The sequence below is a fragment of the Camelus dromedarius genome, chromosome 35, assembly GCF_036321535.1.
Source record: "Camelus dromedarius isolate mCamDro1 chromosome 35, mCamDro1.pat, whole genome shotgun sequence".
NCBI lineage: Eukaryota > Metazoa > Chordata > Mammalia > Artiodactyla > Camelidae > Camelus > Camelus dromedarius.
In genome coordinates, this window is record NC_087470.1 from 7,488,014 (window position 1) to 7,512,044 (window position 24,031).

Sequence of the window (24,031 nt, forward strand, 5' to 3'; positions counted from 1 at the left end):
AAACAAAAACAACAGAAGTGTCTTGTTCACACAATGCCTGTGTGTCTTTGAAAAAAGAAAACTACCTGGAAGCAGTCCTTTCTGTAGCTTTCTGCGAATTTTGATTAACAGATTCCCTCATCTTGACTTGGAGCAACTCTCTTAGAATCATAAATTGTGAAAATGAATTGCACATTAAAGGTTCTGGCACCCAAGAACCTTGAGTTTTCCAAATAATGTTTTTCAAGACATTTAACTAAATGTAACTATAGTGTAAGGAGAAGGTAGTTGTCAATATGAACACTTCAATAGAGTAGAAGTAGTCATGCTGAATTTTTTGCATTCAATTATTCATTCTATGTTATTTGATAACACGTAATCTATCAATTATTTGTTAACTATCACAATTAAATTTGTCAGATTCTTTTGGTAAAACCACTACCAAAAATAGCAATGACTAAACATGCTTTTATAAGGATCAAGCAACCAATGCAGTTTAACACATAATCCATTAGAACCTCACATTTCAAAGCCTGGAGTTCTTTGACAGGTGGAAAAAATGTACACACTGTATACATTACAGAAGAGATCTTACAAACTTCTATCACTAAATATCCACAAAACTATTGCATGTCACTGCTAAAATTCAATTTCACAATTCTGTTGAAAAAATTCCATTGGTTACATATCTCATTTAAGTGTTGGAACGAATACTCAGTGAATTCTAAGAAATGATGGACAATCTGAATTAAATAGCTAATAAACTTAAAATCAAAACTATAATAAGTTACATATTTGATAAAAGTAATCTATATGTGTGCTTATCACACTAATATAATGTAGAATAAGATGGATATAATTGTGGATGACTAAATATACAGAGGTAGTAACATGGTCCTGCTAGGTAGCAAATCTGATTATTAAAATCAGGACAGAATAAGAAGAAAGTAGGGAAGAGAGGGAGAGAGGAAGATGAGAGGGAGTGAAAGAGAAAAAGGAGGGAAGGAAGGAAGGATTTGTAGTCAAACTGTTACATGTCAGGACCTAAAATAAATTATTTCCTTAATTCTCCAACACTGGTTCTGTTATCCCCAGAATTTAGTTTAGCTTTTTTTTTTTTTTCCAAGGTGAAAACATCAAGGTTTAGGAAGATTAAATAAAATTTCTGTGAACACATAAATAATGAAAGAAGAAACAGGTTTTTAAACTATTGACTTTTTATTACATCTGGACAACACAATTTACTTAAACATAGACTGATTAAACAAATATTTACTACTATTTGTTTTTATCATTTATGTACTTTCCTATAACTGATAATCACCAGCAAAAACTCAGGATGTAATGTCTCTTTATTTCACCATTGTAACAGGAGAAATAGAAAACATATTTTCTATACAAAACATTTGATTTTTAGATTTTTTTACTCAGCATGCTGAAGATAAATTCAATTAATGGTAGTTAAAATTAATCAGCAAGAAACTGAATGGGACAAAGGGCCTAATTGTTCCTTAAAACATTTATTTCACAGTCTGTTCTAGATGTCATTTTTTATGACATCTTGTTGGGACATCTCTTAATAATAAAAATAGTTACTTTTTTGAGATACACTTTTGAAAGGTTGTGATAATATAATACAAATAGAATAATACTGTTTTACTAAACTTGTGTAAATGCAAATTCCAAAACACAAGCATAAGGTCAGCTTTGTTTCTCAGTACAAAATTAAACTATACTAAATTAAACTATGCTAAAGGGAAGTGCTTGGCTAAGGGAGTTTGGCCATTTCAGTAAATAACCATCATTTATGCAGTTTGCTAATTTCCCTGCAATTCTTTTGCATGTTAAATAAAAATTGATATGAATGAAAGGATATGAAATCTCTACTAACAAAGTAGAAAGAAAAAGTAACACACTAACTTAAAATATACTTCAGCTACCTGTCATGAGCAAATTTTGAAAAGGCTTTAATGAAAAGAAGTGCAGTACTTGGCAATATCAGTACTTGCTTCTATAGACGATTCAGCTTATTTGAGTCTTAAAAAGGACTCAGATATATTCGTGTCTTCATATCTGAATGCTATGCGGTTTTCCTGTGGGATAAGGTGAATTATTTCCATTTAATAACTTTAGAAACAAAAGATAGGATATTTCCATATTAAATTTTAGATGTTGGTATTTAAAATAGCACCTTTGGCCATAGCTTGACCTCATATTTTATTTCTCTTTATTTTATATTAATCTTGAGTTATCATTTGCAAAATTTTGTGCATCGTACTTCTTGTGAATAATTAAAATGGGTCAAACCAAGGAATTGTATTTGACTTCTTTAGGGCAGAAAACTGGGAGAAAAAAGTTAAGAAATTCTACCAATTTACCAGGGATTGCTCAGCAAGGCTGACTGCAGGAGACTTTCAACTGCTTACCCATGCAAGGGTTCATCAGTAAACTGGCAATTTCAACTGTCTGTATTTACAAGTTCCTGCTGTTCAACATCAATAAACTCACTGACTGAATTCATGCAATTCAGCCACACAGCCAAGCACTGACTGCAACTGCAAGGAATGCCTCTGAAAAATTGAGATCAAAGATTGAATACTTGCACTTTTAAGTGTAGATCCATTCACATTCTTTATGACTCTTTAGGGAAGCACAGCAGTGGACAGTCATATAACTGCTATGCACTTACAGTTGGTGTTATTTGTTAAGAAAATGTATGGCAGTTTGAAGACCAGTAAAGGGATTGCCAAGATGACAGAGTAGAAGGACACATAGCTCACCCTGTCCCATGAACACACCAAAAATTATATACAAATACAGAACAATTCACACAGAATAACTCCTGAAATTTGACATAATTTCTCTTACTTTGGAAATACAAGGAAAGCCCCACAAAACCAGATAGAGGAAAAAAAGAAAGAAAAAGGAAATTGGTGCATGATATGCTTCACAGAGAGAGAGCAGCATAGAAAGAAAAGTGCCCTCACCCTGGGAAGCTCCCTCTCCAGCAAAGAGATCCACAGGGACAGAACAGGAGCTTCAGAGGTTTAGAGGAGGCAGCAACAGCAGCTTAGCAGAAAGAACTAAGAGAAACCAGCAGTGAGAGTCACTGTGAACCCTAGCCTAAGATATATGCCAGTGGGGACAGGCTTGGCTGAGCTGCTGGAACTCAGGCTTCCATGGATGAGCCTGGGGAGGGGACTGGGGTTGACTGCACACAGGCAGCCTCAGGAGCCTGGAGTGTAGTGTGGGCTGTGGGTAGAAGAGAGTGCAAATCAATCTGGGTCCCTCCATAGAAAGCACCATTGCATGTGGGATGAGGGGTGCATTGCAACCTTCATAGCTGCCATCTCCACTAGTGCACAGGGTATTGCTCTGCACCAATGTTGATGAGCATTCTTGTGAGAAGAGTGGTGGGGTTCAGTCACAGCCATCTTCTCAGCTTGCTCTGGAGGGGTACAACTGCTGGTGCTTGTCTTCTGGGCAGAGGAGGGGCTGAAACATGAACCGTTACCCAGGGGCCCTGCAACATCACAGGCAAGACTGTCATTCTAGTCCCAGGCAGAGGTGGTTGATTTGCTCTCCTGGTGCATTTGTGGACCTGTGCCTCTAAGACAAATGAGTGGAGATTTGGTGCACATTGGGGATGGGTTTGGCATCAACCGTGGGTCTGTGTACCCTGTTTTTGATTTGTGGTTACCCTGTTTTTTAATTATGTTAGCCCATTAGTATATCTATTTGCTTTAGAATGGTAGTCCTATAGGCTTTAACACATCCTATGACGAATGCAAAGAAAATTTACATTTGGTTTCACTGGGCAATTCTACCAAACATACAGAGAAGAACACATATTGATCCTTCTCAAACTCTTCCAAAAGATTGAAGAGGAGGAAATACTACCAAACTCATTCTACAAAGTCACCATCACCCCAATATCAAAACCAGGTAAATATACTACCAAAAAAGAAAATTATAGGCCAATATCATTGATAAACATAGATGCAAAAATCCCTCACTCCAACAACACATAAAAAAGATCATACACAATGATCAATTTGGATTCATCCCAGGGATGGTTCAATATACACAAATCAAACAATGTGATACACCACATCAACAAAAGAAAGGACAAAAATCACATGATCATCTCAATAGATGCAGACAAAGCATTTGATAAAATTCAAAAGTCATTTATGATAAAAATCCTTACCTAAGTGGGCATAGAAGGAACATATCTCAACATAATGAAAGCTATTTATAACAAACCCACAGCCAGCATAATACTCAACAGTGAAAAGGTGAAAACCTTCCCTCTAAAATCTGGAACAAGACAAAGATGCCCATTCTCATCACTTCTATTCAACAGAGTAGTGGAAGTCCTGGCCACAGCAATCAGACAAGAAAAAGAAATAAAAGGAATCTAAATTCAAAGAGAAGAAGTAAAATTGTCATTAAATGTGGATTACATGATACTATATATAGAAAACCTTAAAGGCTCCACACAAAAACTAATAAATCTGATAAAAAAATTTGGCAAGATAGCAGGATACAAGATTAACATTGACAATTTAGTTGCATTTCTTCACACTAACAATGAAATATCAGAAAAGGAAAGTAAAGAATCAATCTCTTTTAAAATCTCATCCAATTAAAAAAAAATTCTTAGGAATAAATCTGACCAAGGAGGAGAAAGATTTGTATCAGGAGGACTACAAAACATTAATTAAGGAAATTAAAGATAACTCAAAGAAATAGAAAGATATCCCATGGTCTTGGATTGGAGAAATTAATATTGTTAAAATGGCCACACTACCAAAAGGAATCATTAAAAAGTCCATGAATGATAAGCGGAAGAGAGACTGTGGAGAAAAGGGAGCCTTCACACACTGCTGGTGAGAATATAGTTTGGTACAGCTATTATGGAAAACAATATGGAGATTCCTTAACAGAAACTAAAAATAAACTTACAATATGATTCAGCAATCCCACTCCTGGGCATATATCTGGAGATAACTCTAATTCAAAAAGATACATGCACCCCAATATTCATAGCAGCACTATATACAATAGCCAAGATATGGAAGCAGCCTAAGTGTCCATTGACAGATGGCTGGATAAAGAAACTGTGGAATATTTATACAATGGAATGCTACTCAGCCATAAAAAGAATAAAAGAATGTCATTTGCAGCAATATGGATGGACCTGGAGGTTATCATTCTAAGTGAAGTAAGCCAGAAAGAAAAAGAAAATTATATATGATATCACTCATATGTGGAATCTAAAACAAATTAAAAATAAAGACACAAATGAACTTCTTTACAAAGCAGAAATAGACTCACAGACATAGAAAAAAGCTTATGGTTACTAGGGTGAAAGGAGGTGGGAATGAATAAATTAGGAGTTTGTAGATATACGTACTATTATATATATAATATATAAGCAACAACTTTCTTCTGTATAGCACAGGGAAGTATGTTCAGTATTTTGTAGTAACCTATAATGAAGAATAATATGAAAACAAATATATGTATGAATACATATATGACAGAAACATTATGCTGTGCACCAGAAATTGACACAACTTTGTAAACTGACTTTACTTCAATTGAAAGATAGAAAGAAAGAAAGAAAGAAAGAAAGAAAGAAAGAAAGAAAGAAAGAAAGAAAGAAAGAAAGAAAGAAAGAAAGAAAGAAAAAAGAAAGAAAGAAACTAAAAAATTTAAAAGAAAAAAGAAGGCCAACAAAATTAATAAACAAAAAGAGGAAAATTGGATTGGATTGTTTCAAAGTACCCCTTTATCTTATTATTTATAATTTAGTCAGTCCTCTATTCAACCATATATCAGTTGGTTATTGCCCCTGACCATCACTGACCTACTTTCTGTCTCTATCGTCCTACTTATTCTAAACATTTCATATAAATTGTATCCAATATGTGGCTTTTTGTGTATGACTCCTTTCACTTAGCATAATCAGAACTACATTCTTTTTATGGCCAAATAATATTGTATTCTATGGATGTACCATATTTTATTTACACAATTACTTGTTGATAGTCTTTGGCTTGTTTCCATTTTGGGGCTATCATGAATACTGATGCTGTGAATATTTGTGTACAAATTTTTGAATGTATTTTTAAAATTTTCTTGGGCATGACAGTGGAGTTGCTAGATCATATGATAATTCTTTCTTTAACTTTTTGAAGAACTAGCTGCCTTACAAATTGGCTTCACCATTTTACATCTCCCCTGACTCCAAGCAAGGTATGAATTTTCCAATTTCTTCACATTCTTTTCTGTTATTGCCTGTCTTTTTTTTTTTTTTTTTTAATGATAGCCATCCTGGTAGGTGTGAAGTGGTACCTCAAATTGTATTAACTTTCTTAGCATTTACAAACTAAGTGATATATGTGTAGATATGAAAGTAGATTCATAGGGACATAATTAGATACATGATAGAATGAGGTATACAGGCATATCTCAAAGATATTGCATGTTCAATTCCAGACAACTACAATAAAGCACATATCACAGTAAAATGAGCCACATAATGTTTTTGGTTTCCAAGTGCATATAAAATTTATGTTATACTACATTGTAGTCTATTTAGCTTGCAATACTATTATATCTAAAAAAGCAATACACATACCTCAATTAAAAATACTTTAAAAACTGTTAGCCATCATCTGAGCCTTCAGTGAGTCATAAATTTTTCACTTGTGAAGGGTCTTGCCTCGATGCTGACAGATCAGGCTAGCAGTTGCTGAAATTTGAGATGTCTGGCAATTTCTTAAAATAACAATAAATAATAATTGATAGCAAAATATTGATTGATTCCTCTTTCAGTTGAACACTTAGAGGCCATTGTAGGGTTATCAACTCATCTAATTTAAATATTATTGTGTCTCAGGGAATAGTGAGGCCCAAGGAAAGAAAGAGAGATGGGGGAACAGTCAAGTCAATGGAGCAGTCAGAACACACACAGCATCTGTGAATCTGGTTTTCATCTCTTGTGAGTGGGGTTCATGGCACTCTGAAACAATTACAATAGTAACATCAAAGATCACAGGTCACCATAACAAATATAAAAATAATGAAAAAGTTTGAAATACTGGGAAAATTACCAAAGTGTGACAGAGAGATACAATGTGGAAAAATGGCAGTGATAGACTTGCCAGAGACCAGGTTGCCACAAACTTTCAATTTGTAAAGAGAAAACTCAGTATCTGCAAAGTACAGTTAAGTGAAGCACAATAAAATAAGATATAACTGCATATAGAAACTGCCAAACAAATTATGCAAATTCATGATTTTTTTTTTCTGAGAAAAAGCATACTCACAAGGTCAGATACACTTTTGTGAGAGGAATGACCCTTTTGAAGTCACTGGCATTGACTGGTTTTTGAAGGATGAACACTATTCACACAGAGTGAGAAGAGAGAGAAAACTCTTCAAATAGAATATTTAAAGTAACATTTTGGGAAGGCAAAATGTACAGGGTATCATTGTGAAACATTGGGTAGATCTACTTTGCTTGAGCAGACAGTTTTACAAGAGAAGAAAATAAACCTGGAAAAATATATAGCCATCAAAACTAAAATAAGGCAACATAAATAATTAGAGTAATTACATACATTCAATATTTTGAAACAATGCAAGATGATGATAAGTTTAAGTGGCATCATGAGTGAAACATCATAATTAACATGATGTGCACTGAAATTTTCATAAGAGTTTCAGAAAGGGATAGTATTTGAATGGACATAGACACATCCCAGGTTGGTCCAATAGCAGAAGGAACTATTGAGAATTAGATAAGAGATGGGCAAAGCTGTGCCTGCTATTCATTTCTCCCCACAAGCCTTGTGCTGTACCATGATATCCCACTGATTCTGGGCTTTCTGAGGACCCTAGAGCTAAGGTTGCTTCTGATCTCCATGTATTTCCATTCTTTTGAACCCAATTTGGCTACTAGTTACATTATGTTTATATAAATGAAGTGTTTTATGTGAGGGTATTAATTAGCTATGTCAGCACTGGACTGCACCCTGCAGGTCTACAAGCCCTGTACTTGACCAGCTTCAAGACCTGAGAAAGATCCCAGAGTCAGCAACAGAGATAATCAATAGTTTAATGATTAGGGTGATCTTACACATCTGAAGAAAAGTCCTGGAGCAACATCCTGCCATGTGTGGGAGCTGGAGGGCAGGACATGATGGCAGTCTTTGCTCCTGGTGGGGAAGAAGAGGTTACCAGTCATAGGGGAGTTGATGTCAGGTTGGCTCATTGGTTATGTGGGTAATCAGCACAGGGTCATGCCTCTCACCACCCCTTGGATAAGCATAGTGGTGAGTTCTGATCTAAATCTAGAACAGTCATTAGCTGGGGCCTGGGGTGAATATGAAGGAAGATCAGTCTTATGAGTTGTGTGTAGGTGAAGCAGGCACCAGTCAAGCAGGAGATGTATAGAGAGAAGCCATCTTGAGTTGCCTGACCATACAGCCATCATCAGAGGTACATGTTATTTATTGACTGAAAATAAAGAATCACGGAGTAGTGACATCAGAATTCCCATACTCTCTTAAGGTTATAATTGCTTGTTCTCACTGTATGGGCAGAACCCTTGCCCCCAAGTTTCTGTTGAAACTCAGGTTTCAGGGAAGTGTCTTCCAGAATAATGTTCCTTGTATACAGGAGGTGGAACTGGAAATTAAGAGAATGGTTAGGATATCAGAAAACTAGACAAAATGATGACAAAGGGATGGATATCCATTCAGAGGAGAACATGAGAAAAGAGAGGGGAGAATGGCAATCTGATAGGGGACACTTAAAATAACCAACGTCAGAAAACAACCTTTGGGAGGACATTTTACTTTTCAACAGGAGGAGATCACCAAAAAGGAAATCATAAAGTTGGCTTGGAATGTGTGCCATCATCCTAAATAGTCTTAAGACGTGTGATGTGATATGTCGAGTTCTCTGGTGAGTGGAGTGATTAAGCTGTAATGACAGCTCCACAGGGCACAATGTCAGGAACCAGTCCCGTTGCTTTTCTGTTGAAGAGGGCAGTAGGTTGGAGGTGGTCTTCCATTTTCAAGTTCCTTTAATATGCTGGTCCTCAAGCCAGTGCATATGTATCTGGGGCAGCTGAAAAGAAGAAGGATGAAGAAGGGCATTGAAACCCTTTAAAATTGTACTCAAAGAACAAGTGACACTTACTTTTATATGTGACTTAATACAATTTAGTCACTAAATCTAGCTACAAGTCATGCTGGGAAATGTTCCCAGATAAGTACAAGTATCATTTCTACCCAGGAAAGGAGCAGTGGACATTGAATGATAGATAACTGGCAGACTGGCCCACATCTCCTTTAATAAAGGATCAGTGTAAATCCTCTTATAAACCTGTAGTTTTATGAATCTCAACCCTTGTCTCACAGAAAAGGAAAGTGAGTTTCAGAATCAAGAGTAGGCATTTGTGTCCTGCCTTCCTCTGCTCTAATGTCACTTGCTCTCAGTAAGTCAGCTGCTCATTCAGAGGAGAAAATATTTCTCAGATGCCAAAAGCAAAATTGATCTATTGTGAAAGAGTTGAAGTGTGTTCTAAAGAAACTTAAGACACTGCTCAGTCCTCGACACTGATGGCCTTCAGGATGTTATGTGATTGTTATAATTATTTTTGGTTCCTTTAAGTTTGTGCTAGAGCATGGGACAGGTAGCTGTATTTCATTTTAAATATATTTGGATGATGCTATTCATTGAGTAAATGTTGGTCGGACTTAATGCATATCAAGATCTGTGTTAGTCCTGATAATTCCTTTAGAAGAGAACAAAATATAGATAAAATTGTGATGTGTTACAGACCCCCAGACACTCATAGTACAATGAGAAGATGACAAGTATTTCAACAACCAGCATGAACAACTTTACCACACATACACATGCCACATATAGAATATGTTATGTTATACATGCTACAACATATATGCTACATATTATATTATACTATAGTGTATTATAATATACACTTTACTGTAGAGGTGAGTAATACATTCTTCCCATTTTCCAGGAGATAAATCCTTAGTAATTTGCATTCAAAGGGAAAGTAGAAGAAGAAATGTTTCCACTTGTTTTGGGAAAGAGACAAGGTGTAAATATACTCAATCAATAGGACAAATTATTTGAGGGTACTTCCTTTTTTTATGTGTTCCTCATTACATGTACTTTCTTGCAGAAGTGTACTTGAGCATTTTGATCACTAACATATACATATCATGAAGATGCTGGGTGAAGATAAGTGTTTCAATAGGAAACTCGGTAGCATACTCAACTGGAGAATTCTGCCACTGGCTAGAATGACAGATTCAGTGTAAATGTCTAAGCACAGCACTAAGACGATTTAAGTTTCCCTTTTGTATGTGAAACACTGAGGTCATGCTTCTTACATGCAGCATGCTTGCGGGGTAATTGGAGTAGGTGATCAGGGCAATCACACTACCTGTGAATGGCTGGAGGGGATGGTGGGCACAGAATGCTCTGGAATATGACACGATAGATTACTACTCCTCTTACAATGTGTACCCCCCCGAAAATAAGCTACTTTTTAGTATTATATATATAATAGTATTATAGATATATATAATATATCTCCTTAGATATTTAGTTTAATTCAATTAAACTTTTGGACAAATTATGCAGTGTTATAGTCTGTCAGAAATCCTGATGTTACAGGTAAATAGAATACAAATTTAACACATTTTAATTCCCTGTGTAGAAAAAATAGAACACTTTAACATGAAAAAATTCACAATTTCAAAATTTTCATATCAATCTTTAAAGGCCACTATCTGCTTTTAGCTTGGGGAAGCAAACAATGAGGGCTTTTGTGATTGAAACAACGTGGTTTCCCATTTTCTCTATGACATATTGTCATTACTCAAATCTAATTTAATCAATCCATCTTATTAGTGTTTTCTGATATTAAAAAGGATATAAAATTACATTTTATTGAATTATAAGTGTGAGTAAAATAGCTATTAATATTTCCTGTGGATTGATGTCCATGCACCAGAATGCAATTGTAATATTTTATTAAATTCAAAAATGTTTCTGTTTTTGCTGCCATTTGGTTTGCACATTCTGTGTCTTGAGTGATGTTCATAAAGTTTTCTTAAGATTTGTTTCTGCCATTGCCACAATACAACACATTTTTATAGTAATACATTCCTTTCGTATTTTAAGACAAAAAGATGTAGTATTTTGGAAATATGGTTATATTCCTAACAATCCTTCCTATGCTCTGGCAATCAGAGGAAGTCAAATTCTGCATTTTCTAAGTGTTTATAAAAGCTTTATAGCTACCACAAATAATTTTAATATGACGGAACATAAGACAGAATAAAATGATGCTGACAATATAAAAAATAATATACACATATAATATTTTGATAAAAAGTGCATTTAGACAACATAATAATATTTAATTTTCATAACATTCTGGTGCAGGAATGCTATTATCTACAATTGAAGAGAAGTGAGTCCGAGAGGTCAGTAAACATGTTCAAAGTTGCACATTTTAGATTTCAGATTCAGAACCACACAGTGAATCTTGTGACTCCAAATCTCTTACTCGTTCTGCTAGACCATGTTACTTCCAGAAATAGATCCAGGCAGCCCAGATCTATCTCCACAGTTTACTTTCTCAAAAGAAATTTCAGGTAGGCCAAATTAAATAAAAAATTGAACATCTATTTTTTTCTCATATTTAATTCAAGATCAAACTCCCTCTTCTAAATGTGTCTTTATATTTGACCTTCACTTCAAATCCAAGTGCCTTTTTAAATGAGTTTAAATTTATTGTCTCTAGTTTATCTTTTAAACTAAGTAAATAATTTTCAACATCAGCCTCTACTACCAATTGAAACTGGTTAGTAAAAATGACTTTCCTTGTGGTCATATTTTTTAAATTTTGTTTTGATGGGGAGGTATCTATCTATCTATCTATCTATCTATCTATCTATCTATCTATCTATCTATTTATTATTTGTTTGTTTGTTTATTTAAATGAAGATATTGGGGATTGAACCCAGGATCCTGTGTATAATAAGCATGCACTCTACCACTGAGCTAGAATTTTGTTATAGAATGAACTGTGTCCCTGTATAATTTGTATGCTGAAGTCTAAAACTTGGCTGCCTCAGAATGTGACCTTATATGGAATAGAGCTGTTGAAGGTGTGATTAGTGAAGATGAAATCATGGTGGGCTAGTGTGGGTCTGTAACCTAATACGAACGGAGTCCCTTTGAAAAGGGAATATTAGAGCATGGATACACATGGACACAGGGAGAATGCCACGTGGAAATGAAGGTAGAGATCAGGGCAATGCTTCTTCACACCAAGGAACGCTAAGGACTGCCAGAAAAGCACCAGAAACTAGGGGAGAAACCCTAGAAGGAATCAGCCCCACTAACACCTAGATCTCAGACTTTTAGCATCCTAATCAATAAATCGCTGCTTAAGCCATCTAGTTTGTGGTATTATACAGGCCTCATCGTTTAATACATAGCCTTTTCTTTTCTTTATCAAATCCAGTATTCTTGTCAGGCTCTTTCATCTTTATTATGTCTCTAAAAAATTTGGATTTACCATCCCCTATAATGCCTAAAATGCTGGTCTTCTTAAGGATCGTCCTTTATATACAGTTTTGGAATAATATCAAAAGCTGTGGTTTAAACTAGTACTCATTTATATACCAAAATTGCATATGTCTTCTAAAATCAGGCACAGACTACCCAACATATCTAAAACTGAATTCAGTACACTTGGAGCATTTCCCTATCTTCTTATCTCTTCCCCACTCTCTATTGCTGTAAGTCACTCCTTTGACTCAGTTACTCCAGCAAGAATCTTGAATGAAGGTCAATCTATATTTGCCAACTTCATGTCCTACTTTTAAATAGTACATAAGCCCATCAATTCTATCTCCTTAATAATTCTTGAATAAATCCACCTTTTTATAACCCTTTACATTCTCTCCTGGTCAACTTCAGTACTTTCCTAACTAGCCTTTCTGACTTATGCCTTGTGTACTTCCCCCAACTCATTGCTGTTCTGTTTAAAGACCCATTCTGTTCTGTAAGATACAATATAGTGTATTGTGACTTTTTAATTTTATTTTTCATTTAACTCAGGAATAATTGACAAATAAATTGAAATTGTGATTCTTTTTTTTATTTATTTATTTTTTATTTTTACCAGTGTTCAGCACAATTTTTCAGTTATTCATGGACATATACACACTCATTGTCACATTTTTTTCTCTGTGAGTTATCATAACATTTTGTGTATATTTCTCTGTGCTATACAGTGTTGTCTGTTCTACAATTTTGAAATCCCAGTCTATCCCTTCCCACCCTCCACCCCCCTGGTAACCACAAGTCTGTATTCTCTGTCTGTAAGTCTATTTCTGTCCTTTACTTATGCTTTGTTTTTGTTTGTTTGTTTGTTTTTGTTTAAAGCATTACTGAAGAGAAAGAAAGAGGCTGGAGGAATAACTCTCCCAGACTTCAGACAATACTATAGAGCTACAGTCATCAAGACAGCATGGTATTGGTAACAAAACAGACATATAGACCAATGGAACACAATAGAGAGCCCAGAAATGAACCCACAAACTTTTGGTCAACTCATCTTTGACAAAGGAGGCAAGAATATACATTGGAATAAAGACAGTCTCTTCAGCAAATGGTGTTGGGAAAACTGGACAGCAGCATGTAAAACAATGAAGCTAGAACACTCCCTTACACCATATACAAAAATCAACTCAAAATGGATTAAAGACTTAAACATAAGACAAGATACAATAAACCTCCTAGAGGAAAACATAGGCAAAACATTATCTGACATACATTTAAAAAATTTTCTCCTAGAAGAAATAAAAGCAAGAATAAACAAATGGGACCTAATGAAACTTACAAGCTTCTGCACAGCAAAGGAAACCAAAAATAAAACAAGAAGAAAACCTATGGAGTGGGAGAAAATTTTTGCAAGTGAAACCGACAAAGGCTTGATCTCCAGGATATATAAGCAGCTCATATGACTCAATAAGAAAAAAATAAGCAACCCAATCCAAAAATGGGCAGAATACCTAGACAAGCAATTCTCGAAGGAAGACATACAAATGATCAATATGCACATGAAAAAATGCTCAATATCACTAATTATCAGAGAAATGCAAATCAAAACTACAATGAGGTATCACCTCACACCAGTCAGAATGGCCGTCATTCAGAAATTGTGATTCTTAATACACATTAATGAGAATAACAGTTTTTACATGCAATTCATTTATGCAACACATCTTTCTATTTTTAGCATCTAGGTTTCTTTAACCTTAATGCATTTTGATTTCCATTCTTTGTAATGATGAAACATTGCAGATTTAAATAAATTTACATCAGTGTTTTTATTATCTTTTAAGTTTAAAACACCATAAACAAAGCCTCTTTTTCCCTGTCTACTTCACCTTCAAACCTCCTGCCCCTCCCCCAAAACATGCGAACACACACACACACACACACACACACACACACACACACACAAAGTCATCACTCTCTCTTTTTTTCTCAATTGTGTCTGCAGCATGCCATGGATATAGCAAACATATTTCTTGGTTGGTCTTTTTGTGAGTCTGAATGAGGTTCTTATGCATCTGTAAGTGATTGATTAAAAAGAAATTTTTGATTTCATAGAAAAAGTGGTCAAATGCTTTGGAAAGTCTTTCAAAATAGCATTTCTAAACTTGAAGTGGAATTTTGACATTTTGGCATTTAACATTTTAAGTTTTATCCATTTATTAAGCAATTTAATGTGTTTTTGTCACCTGGCCTTTTCTGTCTTATTCATATATTTCCAGATGGTACAAATTTCTTCCCCAAAGAAAGTTCATAATGGCAAGAATCTTAGTTATATTCTTGATTTTGTGTTCTGTAAGGTTTTATTGAACCATACAATTCTAATAGCATCTTTTTTCTTTTTTGGTGGAAATGGGAGAATAAAAAATCATTTGTATCATTATAAGTCAAATACTACTTTCTTTCAATAATTAAATATTTTAAGTAAACTGACCTATTAACAGTTTAACTTTTTAATTTTTTCTTGTTCATTTCCCGCCATGAAAATCCCTAATTTTTAACACAGTAAGCAAAATTTCCTTGGTTGACTAGATCTTAGAAATTGGAAAATGCATTTGCTCAGGCAATAAGGCCTTTACTATATCAACATATTTCTGCCATGCTTATAAAATCATTAAGCTGACACCTTTGGGAAGATTTTAATTAATTACAAAATGTCAATTAATTGATGGAGTAAAATGAACAAAGGTAACATGGAACAGATTTAGCAGTATACGAAAGAGTTGGATATCTTCAGTCTATGCTTGATAGAAAGTTCTAATTTCCCTATCTTGAGAACAAAGACACTGGACTTAGACATCTGTTTCCAATTTTGCTGTTAAGGAGATTTGGGCCCAGGTAGGTCACTTAACTGATGGACATCTCTTTTCTCATAAATGAAAGGACAGGATCAGGGTAGGTAATTTCTAAAATTCTTTCCAGCTCTAATATTTTATTTTTTTTGTCAAAATCTATCAGCCTCAGTGATACATGTTGTCAAAGACTAGAGATATTGAGAATGATGATGATGATAATGATGATTTTGATAATGTCTAATATTATTGAGTGTTATATGCCTGCATTTGATTCCCTAATTGTTCTAATAGGGGAATATTACTGCCTTCCATTTTATTAATGAGAAAATTGAGGAAAAGATAATTTAACTAATATGACCAATATCATAAAGCCCTATGCCAAAGTCAATTATTTCAAATATTAAGCTTTATGGAAAGAATATTTTCAGTGTTCATCAGTATCCTTTCTGTGCACCAGCAAGACTACATTATTTATCCACTTGAAGATCATTAAGGTCATGTGATTAGCTTTGTCCAATGGCCATGAGTCAAATTTACATGTATAAGTTTTGGCACAAAGCATGGAAAAACCAGCAATGGCTCTGCAGGTGCCTCTTTTTCTGAGATGCCCATCAGGAGGCAGTAAGCTCCATATGATGTTGCTTCAAGATGGTGGTACTTTCCTTGTATTCTGAATCACTGAGTTGCTGGTTGTGGGACAGTTCATCTTGCTTCTTATCTGGATACAGACTTTGCTAGAGTAAATTCTAAATCTTTGTTGTTTAATCCACTGAAATTTGGATTAAATCCACACACACACATATATGAAGACATTTAGCCTATATACAAAATCAGGACATTTTCATCTTCAATGAAAGTTAAGGGCATGAAGCTTTGAAAGTTTTCCATGTTATCAATTATACCAGTATTTTCTGATATAATCAGCCACCTGGTAGTTAGCATTGGCTACCATGAAAACATTCTTAAGCATGAATCATTCTCTCCTGCTAGATTATCTCCTTTTTTCTCACTTCTATCTCTCTTGAAACCCCTTATTCCTTGCTCCCAACTTCTTTTTTTAGTAAATACATACCTTAACAACTCCTCTTTTTTTTTTCTGGAAATACTCTTTCTTTCAAGGTTGAGAAATAGTATGAAATATTTGATTTTCAATACTGACGTTTAATAGCAGTGTGATCCCATCGAAGTTATGTCTCAGTCAGATTCAATCTGAAAATGAAAACAAATATGAGTATTATGTGAAAAGGGGTTAGATATGTGATAGCACTTCCCCAAATTGTGTGTATTGCTGGGGTCATAAATTTCTAAAAGGGAGAATTGGAGGCTCATGGAAAAGACAATAACCAACCCTTTGAAGTAAAGCAGTTTGGGCTGCCCAAGTGGGTCTGCAAAGGAGACCTGGTGCAAAAGATTATGGAAAGCTGCTGTCTCCACATATCTGTTGGGTCTCAGTGGCTCTTGGTCAGCAAGATTTTCATTTGGGAAGATGATGTGGGTGTGGAGCCAAAGACAGCAAGAACTAGCTAGAATCCACAAGTATCTCTTTGTTACTCGTACCTCTAAATTAACAGATTTCAGATGAGCTGCTTTATTTTCCCCTTCCAAAATTTGTAAAAAGAATTTCTTATTTGGGCCAGTTAACAAACTATCATACAGGATAGGGGATTCTTGTAAAGTATTCTAGCTTAGCCAAGATGACAGTATAAAAAAATTGCTGCAAGTCAATTAATTTTCCTGTCCTTTAATTTCTTTATTTCTAAAATGTTTGATTTTGCTTCAGCAACTCAGTGTCATAGTTGTTGGAATCACATGTGAATATACACTGAAAATTACAATAATGATAAAAATTATTGTTGTTTCAAAGTAATTGTGACAACATATTTTAAAATGATTTGCCTAAACACATCAATCTGTGAAAATAAATATTTAATACATTTTAAAAATAGAAGCCTCTTGAAACAGTGTGGGCTTAACTTGTCTTGTGTATATCTGCTTGTTCTATAGTCTATGATTGTAGATTTCAAATTTTTACAGTGCAGTATGCACAATTTACATAAAAACTTCAATAATCATCTGTTAACTAAATCCTTACTTGTAACTTATAATACATTAATAATTTAATGTTCATGACACATACAGACAAAGAGGTGGATAGCTTACAAATTCTATTACATGGAATTCTGAAGTTCTTGTACTACCAAGAAAATTATAAATATAGATTTGAATTTTATGTAACTGCTGCTCTGATAAAATTAGTTGGAAGGAAATTCAGTGCTTTGAGTTTTTAATAGTTATGATATTTAATACTTATTTACTTCAATTTTAGCTAATGAACAGTGGAGACCAACACACATTTAAGCTGGTAATTTCTACTTCTGGCCAGAAACACATAGGAACTGTGTATAAATAAATGCAAATGCCATTAATGTATAGATTTTTGAAGTTCTACTATATTTTTCTTGGAAATGAAGAGAACTTTCAAAATTATCTTTCTTAATCCTATCATTTGATAGATAAAAAAAGAAAATTACCCAGATAAAGTAAGAAAAATTATATAGATCATAAATAAACTTTTTGTATAAGTTACTGAACTTTTCATGTGCCTGCTTTATTTTATTATTGCTTTTTGTAATACAACTGACTACTTACACCAACCACCAATTGGTATATATTTTACCAATTGTGCACATATTTCTATGATTCAGTCATACAAATGTTGATTATGGTTTGTTCCAAATTCATTTGGATTTGCAAACCTAATCATAACTAAAACAACTGAGGAATTAGAAACTCATTTTAAACAAAAATCAAAGGAGACCTTGCAAGATACTATCCCAATCAAACCTATGGCCCTATTGCAGAAAACAGATTTTAACAAATCTGGGCTAGGCCTTGTTATGTACATGGTATATAGACTGAGGTTCAAACCACAGTGCCTGATGTTGGGAGTATGTGGTCTTATTAAGATAGTGAAAGACATGTAGTCAGTAGTTACAGAGCATTGCAAGTATTTGACAATGACTGTTTCATAGGAGAGGCAGTGAAGAATTCATTTCTGTGTTTTCATCAGAGACATAGAGTTCAAAACAATGACTTTGGTCCTAAACAGGAGATTTTATACTACAATAAATAGTAGTAAGGAGGATGTGTGGATACATTGTGTTGTGCATGTGGGGGCACACACACACATGCCTGTTGTGGGCAAAGGTATGTGTTATTGGCAGGGTTAGATCGTTTAGCCAATACTAAAAACAAGGGGTGGGACATAGATCCCAAGTGACTTTGTGATTTTTACTATTAATAATTCTAAAGAAAAACACTGGCAAAATAAGTAAAAATTACAGAGTTTTTCTAGTTTTTAAATCCAAAATCTGTTTATTTTTTCAAGCTACCGTTATTCTTAGCGAAGGGGAATAACAGTTCCTGCCTTTTACAGTGAAGGAATAAAGAGTATTCATGATGTGACTTTTCAGTAAAATATGAAATTTTCCATCCTAAGGTCCTCAAAAATGAGTTATTCTACCCTGATCAGAAATGGTCCTCTGGGCATTGGCTCATATGGGATAATTTAATGGAATTTCACATTCTGTAATTGAGACTATATGTTCATCTAATGATGCCAAACATATTTTAAAAACCCCTCAATGCTGAAGTTTCAGTCTCCTGCCATGATTATTCATACCTCTCAGTTGATTAGTAATTCTAAATGACAATGCAAATCAAAGTGAATTTTCATATTGTGTTTACACCATTAGTGAAAATCTAATTAAATATCTAATAATTAATGCAACTCCTTCCAGGAGAGTTAATACATTAGAGAATGTCAATGGGGAATATCCAGTGGGAATATTACCTTCATTGTTGTGTTTCATATTGTGAATTGAGTGAATTATAGTGTATATTATATTTTATATGCATATTTTTTAAAAACTGTGTGGGCAAGACCATCCAGTTCTTGGTACAGTAATGTAAATTTCTTTTAGTTGGACATTATTATATTGATGTCTTACACCAGGTCACCCAGTCAGCTAGCCAGTAAACATTTAGAGAGTGCCTAATACGTGACCAGCACTGTGTTAAATGTTAGTGATATAGAAAGTGTTAATATAGAGACCTTTTTCTCAAAAGGATCTTTTCTTAAATTACTAACCATTATAATTAACTTAAGCTTCTAATTTTCAGTGGGGAACTTTTAAGTGGAATTCAGAGAAGGTTATGGTGTGTATTAGAATATCCTTTGGCATTCTATTTCCACATGAGGAGTATTTATCTTCTCCTACTTTTGGGCTTGAACTTGTAACTTGCTTTGGCCCGTAGGCTATCAGCAGATATGATGTGATGCAAGCCAAGTCTTGAAATGTGCTAATGCACTGGGCTTTCTGTCTTGTACTCTACCTCTACCATGAGGACATGCTGAGTAGACTGATTGGCCTCAAACAATTCAAAGGCACTTAAGATTAGACCTGAACTGAACCCATGTCCTGGAAATAAACCTAAGTGAGGGCATCAGAGTTCTCAGCAGAGCTGGCCCAGTGGGTCAGCAGTTTGAGGTAGAACCCCAGATGAACAATTAGTCAGTGCATAAGAATACTTAGCTTTATAAGCCTCTAAGCTTTGGGATGTTTTGTTGCAGACCCATAGCTGACAGACACAAATGAATCTGTGGTTTATAGTGATTGCAATAACAGATCTGTTTTTCTTTTTAGATCTTGTATTTAAAAATATTTACAAGAGTATAAATATGTGTTCTCTGTTTTAAGGAAACAGAGGCTTCATCATTATTTAACTATAATTTAAGAACCAAGCAACAAAGGCAGAAACAGTGAAAACATCAATGGTGTAAATGTAATAATATGAATGATTCTATTCTGCCAAATGTATCCATGGCAATTTCTTAAGTGATCATCAAAGTATAGGCAAATTATTCTCCTCGGAAGGCCCTGTAAGCTCCCTGTGTAGTTAACCAGTTTACATAAACATGGAAGACAGTGATGGAGTTGCTTCTTGATTTAAAAAAAAAGTTGTGTCAGCGTGTTTAGGTAATTTTTTAGAGTTGTGTTTGTGTTTCATCTGAGTTGGCTCAAAAAATGACAAATAGGCAACATAAATATAAAAATTCAAGGCCACTAAGAGAAAGAAATATGTGCTAGACTTAAAGCCATTAATATGCAATTGTTAACTCCTTAAAATAAAGCACACTCTTATTTTATATTATACACCTCTAGTCCTTAGAGCTATGTCTTTCATGATGTTGGTATATCATGTATGAGCAATAAATAGTATTATGTGACTCAAACAATGATCACACATAAATATATTACTAATGAAAAGTTAAATGTTTAGGGACCTTTGTATTGTTAGTCCTTGTATAAGTTACTAAATTTACTAAAACAACCTTTTCATGTACATATGTACATTAATAATAGAAAGTCATCTGGCATAAATTAACTGTATTTTCAGTGATTATAGTCACACCTCAAATCTCTGGAAGCAGTTATTTGGTACACTTTGACATGGACCTTTTAAAAACTAGATTAAATTATTAGTAACTGTAAAATCTCTGAAAGAAAATGCTTCTTTCAAGACGTTATATATAAATATAAAATTGAAAGAAGGACGTACCCTCCTGTGAGAAAAGCAAATGTAAATATCCAGTTGTGTGGATTAGGTGAAGCAAGGCCCTAGCGTTCACTCTACATACTTTTATAGTGGGCGTTTTTTCACCCTGACTCTTTCACCTCAGGTTGACTAAATGTGACTTGTTCACAACTCAAAATTTAAATAGTTTGAGCTCATGTACGCCTTATGAAAAAAGTGAGATTCAACATTGCATATTTAACTCTTAAATTGTAAACTGTCTCATAATTACTATCACACAAAATAACAGAACAAAAATAGGTAAATACAGTAGAAAAATATAAATCTGTAGGCAAAATTGACCTGTAAAAATAAATGGGATTATTCCAACAGTGCAAATTAGTTTGCCTGTATACAATAAATTAATGTAGTATGGCACATTAATAGATTACAAAACTACAAGGGGAAAAGCAATTGATCATTTCAGAAGATGCAGAGAAAATACGTGATTAAAGTCCAATACTGGTCCTAATAAAAAGCTCTTAGAAAACAAGAAGTGAAAGAACTTCTTTATTCTGACAAAGAATACCTGAAAGAAAAAAAACAACAAAGTAAACTATTGTGATGAATACAAAAAAGGTAAAAACATTAACTTCAAAATTAGAAACAAGTTAACAATAACCTCTATGACCTCTTCCATTCATCATTGTAAGGGAGGTACTTAAGACCTTAGTAAGAAACAGAATCAAGTGTATTATTTACTAGAATCTGAATGAAATAATCTAAACTGTTTATGTTAAAAAAACCAAAAAGATAGGTATAAAAAGAGTAGTTTTCAGAGACTAAGTATCAGGTGTATTTCTATGCCTAGAAACAAAATGTTAGAAATGCAATAAACAGATACAATTTTAACCACAGAAAAATATGAAGAAAAGAAATTCACCAAATAAAAGTCTTGCATGCCATCCGAAAAAAAAAAATATGACTGTGTGGAAATGCATTAAAGATACAAAAGTAACTGGATAAATATAGCTTCTTCATGAATATGGAAAGCCAATATCTTAACCATATAAAATCTTACCAAAGTGATTCAGATTTCATCTCTATGATTAAATTCTGGCAGAGGTTTGAATGGTACTCAACAAACTTACTCTAAAATTTATATGGAAAAAGACACAGCCAATACTAGTCAAGTTATTCTTGAAGAAAATTAGGTGAGTGTAAATTCCAGCCATAAATGTTAGCCTGTAACACTTAGCAGAAAAGATAGAAAAACACACAAATGTGAAACTTTAAGTTTAAACTTTAAAGTACAAGAGATGTGGTGTTGGGGCAAGGAATAGCGACTTTATTTGGAAAGCTGGCAGACCGAGAGGATGGCTGACTAATGTCTTGGAGAACCATCCAGATCCAGTCACAATACAGGCTTCTTTTATACAAAACAAAAACAAAAACAAAAAACAAAAAACAAACAACAAAAACAAGGAAGGGTGTATGGTTGGTTGTTGCAAACTTCTTGCTGTAGAAATTCTTTGTTCTTGCAGCTGTCCATGTGGGTCAGTTCATGGTGTCCCTGTAAACCTCCAACAAACAAGTGTTATTCTCTATTCTGCAGCTTCTTATCTTTATGTGAGTGCAGAGCTAGCAAGACTAAGCCTAGGAAACCGGGCACAGTGGCCAAAACTAAAGGAACAGATCTAATATAGAGTCAGATTTATTCTCCTCTATTACATTAACTTCAGAAAATTATAATATCCTTATAAATTAAAGGTGTACACACACGAACTCCAGCAATTTTTTTCCTAAGATACCTTCAACCTTCTGCATGTGTTCTGTGTTCATCAAGATAAATATACAAGTATGTTCATAACATCATTGCTTATAGTAATCAAACATTGTAAATAACTCAAATATCCATTTTTTGGAAAATGGATTAATGGAGTAATTTCTAAGTTGCATTCTAAAAATTTCAGTTTTATAAAAACTAATAATTCTAAATATAAAAATTGTAGTAAAGTGAATGTTTCAGGGGAAATTGAACAAAAATATAACATTTAATAAATATAAATGGCAACAAACTAAATGATATCATTTTATTGATATATATGTGTGTTCAAGAAATTATAAAGAAAAGCAGGAGAATGCATTTTAAAATCTCAGGATACCTCCATAGTGAAGAAAGAGAGGTAAATAGGATAAAAATAAAAGCACATTAGGGGCTTTAATAATAAAGTACATGCTTTAGTTAATTTCAAAAAGAAGGTTCATAAATTTCAGTTAGCCAGACAATTATCCACTTTTGTTGTTTAAATTTTATCTTACTTATTTTCGTGAAAATAGTACAACTTTAGCCTTATGAAATTTGTGGACACTTCCTTTCTGACTTACTACATAGTTACTTTTTGTCATTTTTATATGTACCTTTAAAAATATATATTCTGTGAGGTGTACAAATTGTTACACAAAAGTTGGAAACTTTATAAGAAAATCCTCTCTATACTTTTTTTGTCTAATTAATCTAGAAAGTTTCAAAGGATTTGTTTGTTTTTATTACTGTAAATCCTCTCACATTAATTTTGAGTTTCTCAATATCCCGACATTCTTTTTTATCAGTCTACCCTATATCTACATATATGAGAGGACCAAGACCCTGATGCCACAATCATTCTTCCCAGAGGAAGCCCATGTCCTGGGATCTATAGGACCCAGCAGCATATATAAATATATATTTATCTACACTGGCACATTATAATCACTCATAATTACCTTTGGACTCACTTTTGGTGTTGAATACTCTATATGTCTGGACAAGTGTACAATGGTATTTATCCACTATTACAGTACCACACACAATTGTTTCATTGCCCTAAAAATCCCCTGTGCTTTACCTAATCAATCTTCCCTTTCTCATAACACTTAGCAATTTTTCATCTTTTTATTATCTCCATAGTATTGTTTTTTCCAGAATATCATGAGGTTGGAACCAT

At 34.0% G+C, this 24,031-nt stretch overlaps 1 long non-coding RNA gene across 3 annotated transcripts in view; it reads right to left on the minus strand.

Annotated features, from left to right (window-relative positions):
* LOC135319963 (uncharacterized) overlaps positions 1-24,031 on the minus strand; it is a 66,053-nt gene that overhangs the window by 12,446 nt on the left and 29,576 nt on the right. For all 3 annotated transcript variants that reach the window (XR_010379062.1, XR_010379063.1, XR_010379061.1), the window contains exon 2: positions 16,540-16,676. This is a non-coding gene — a long non-coding RNA (uncharacterized LOC135319963). The remainder of the gene's footprint in view (positions 1-16,539; positions 16,677-24,031) is intronic.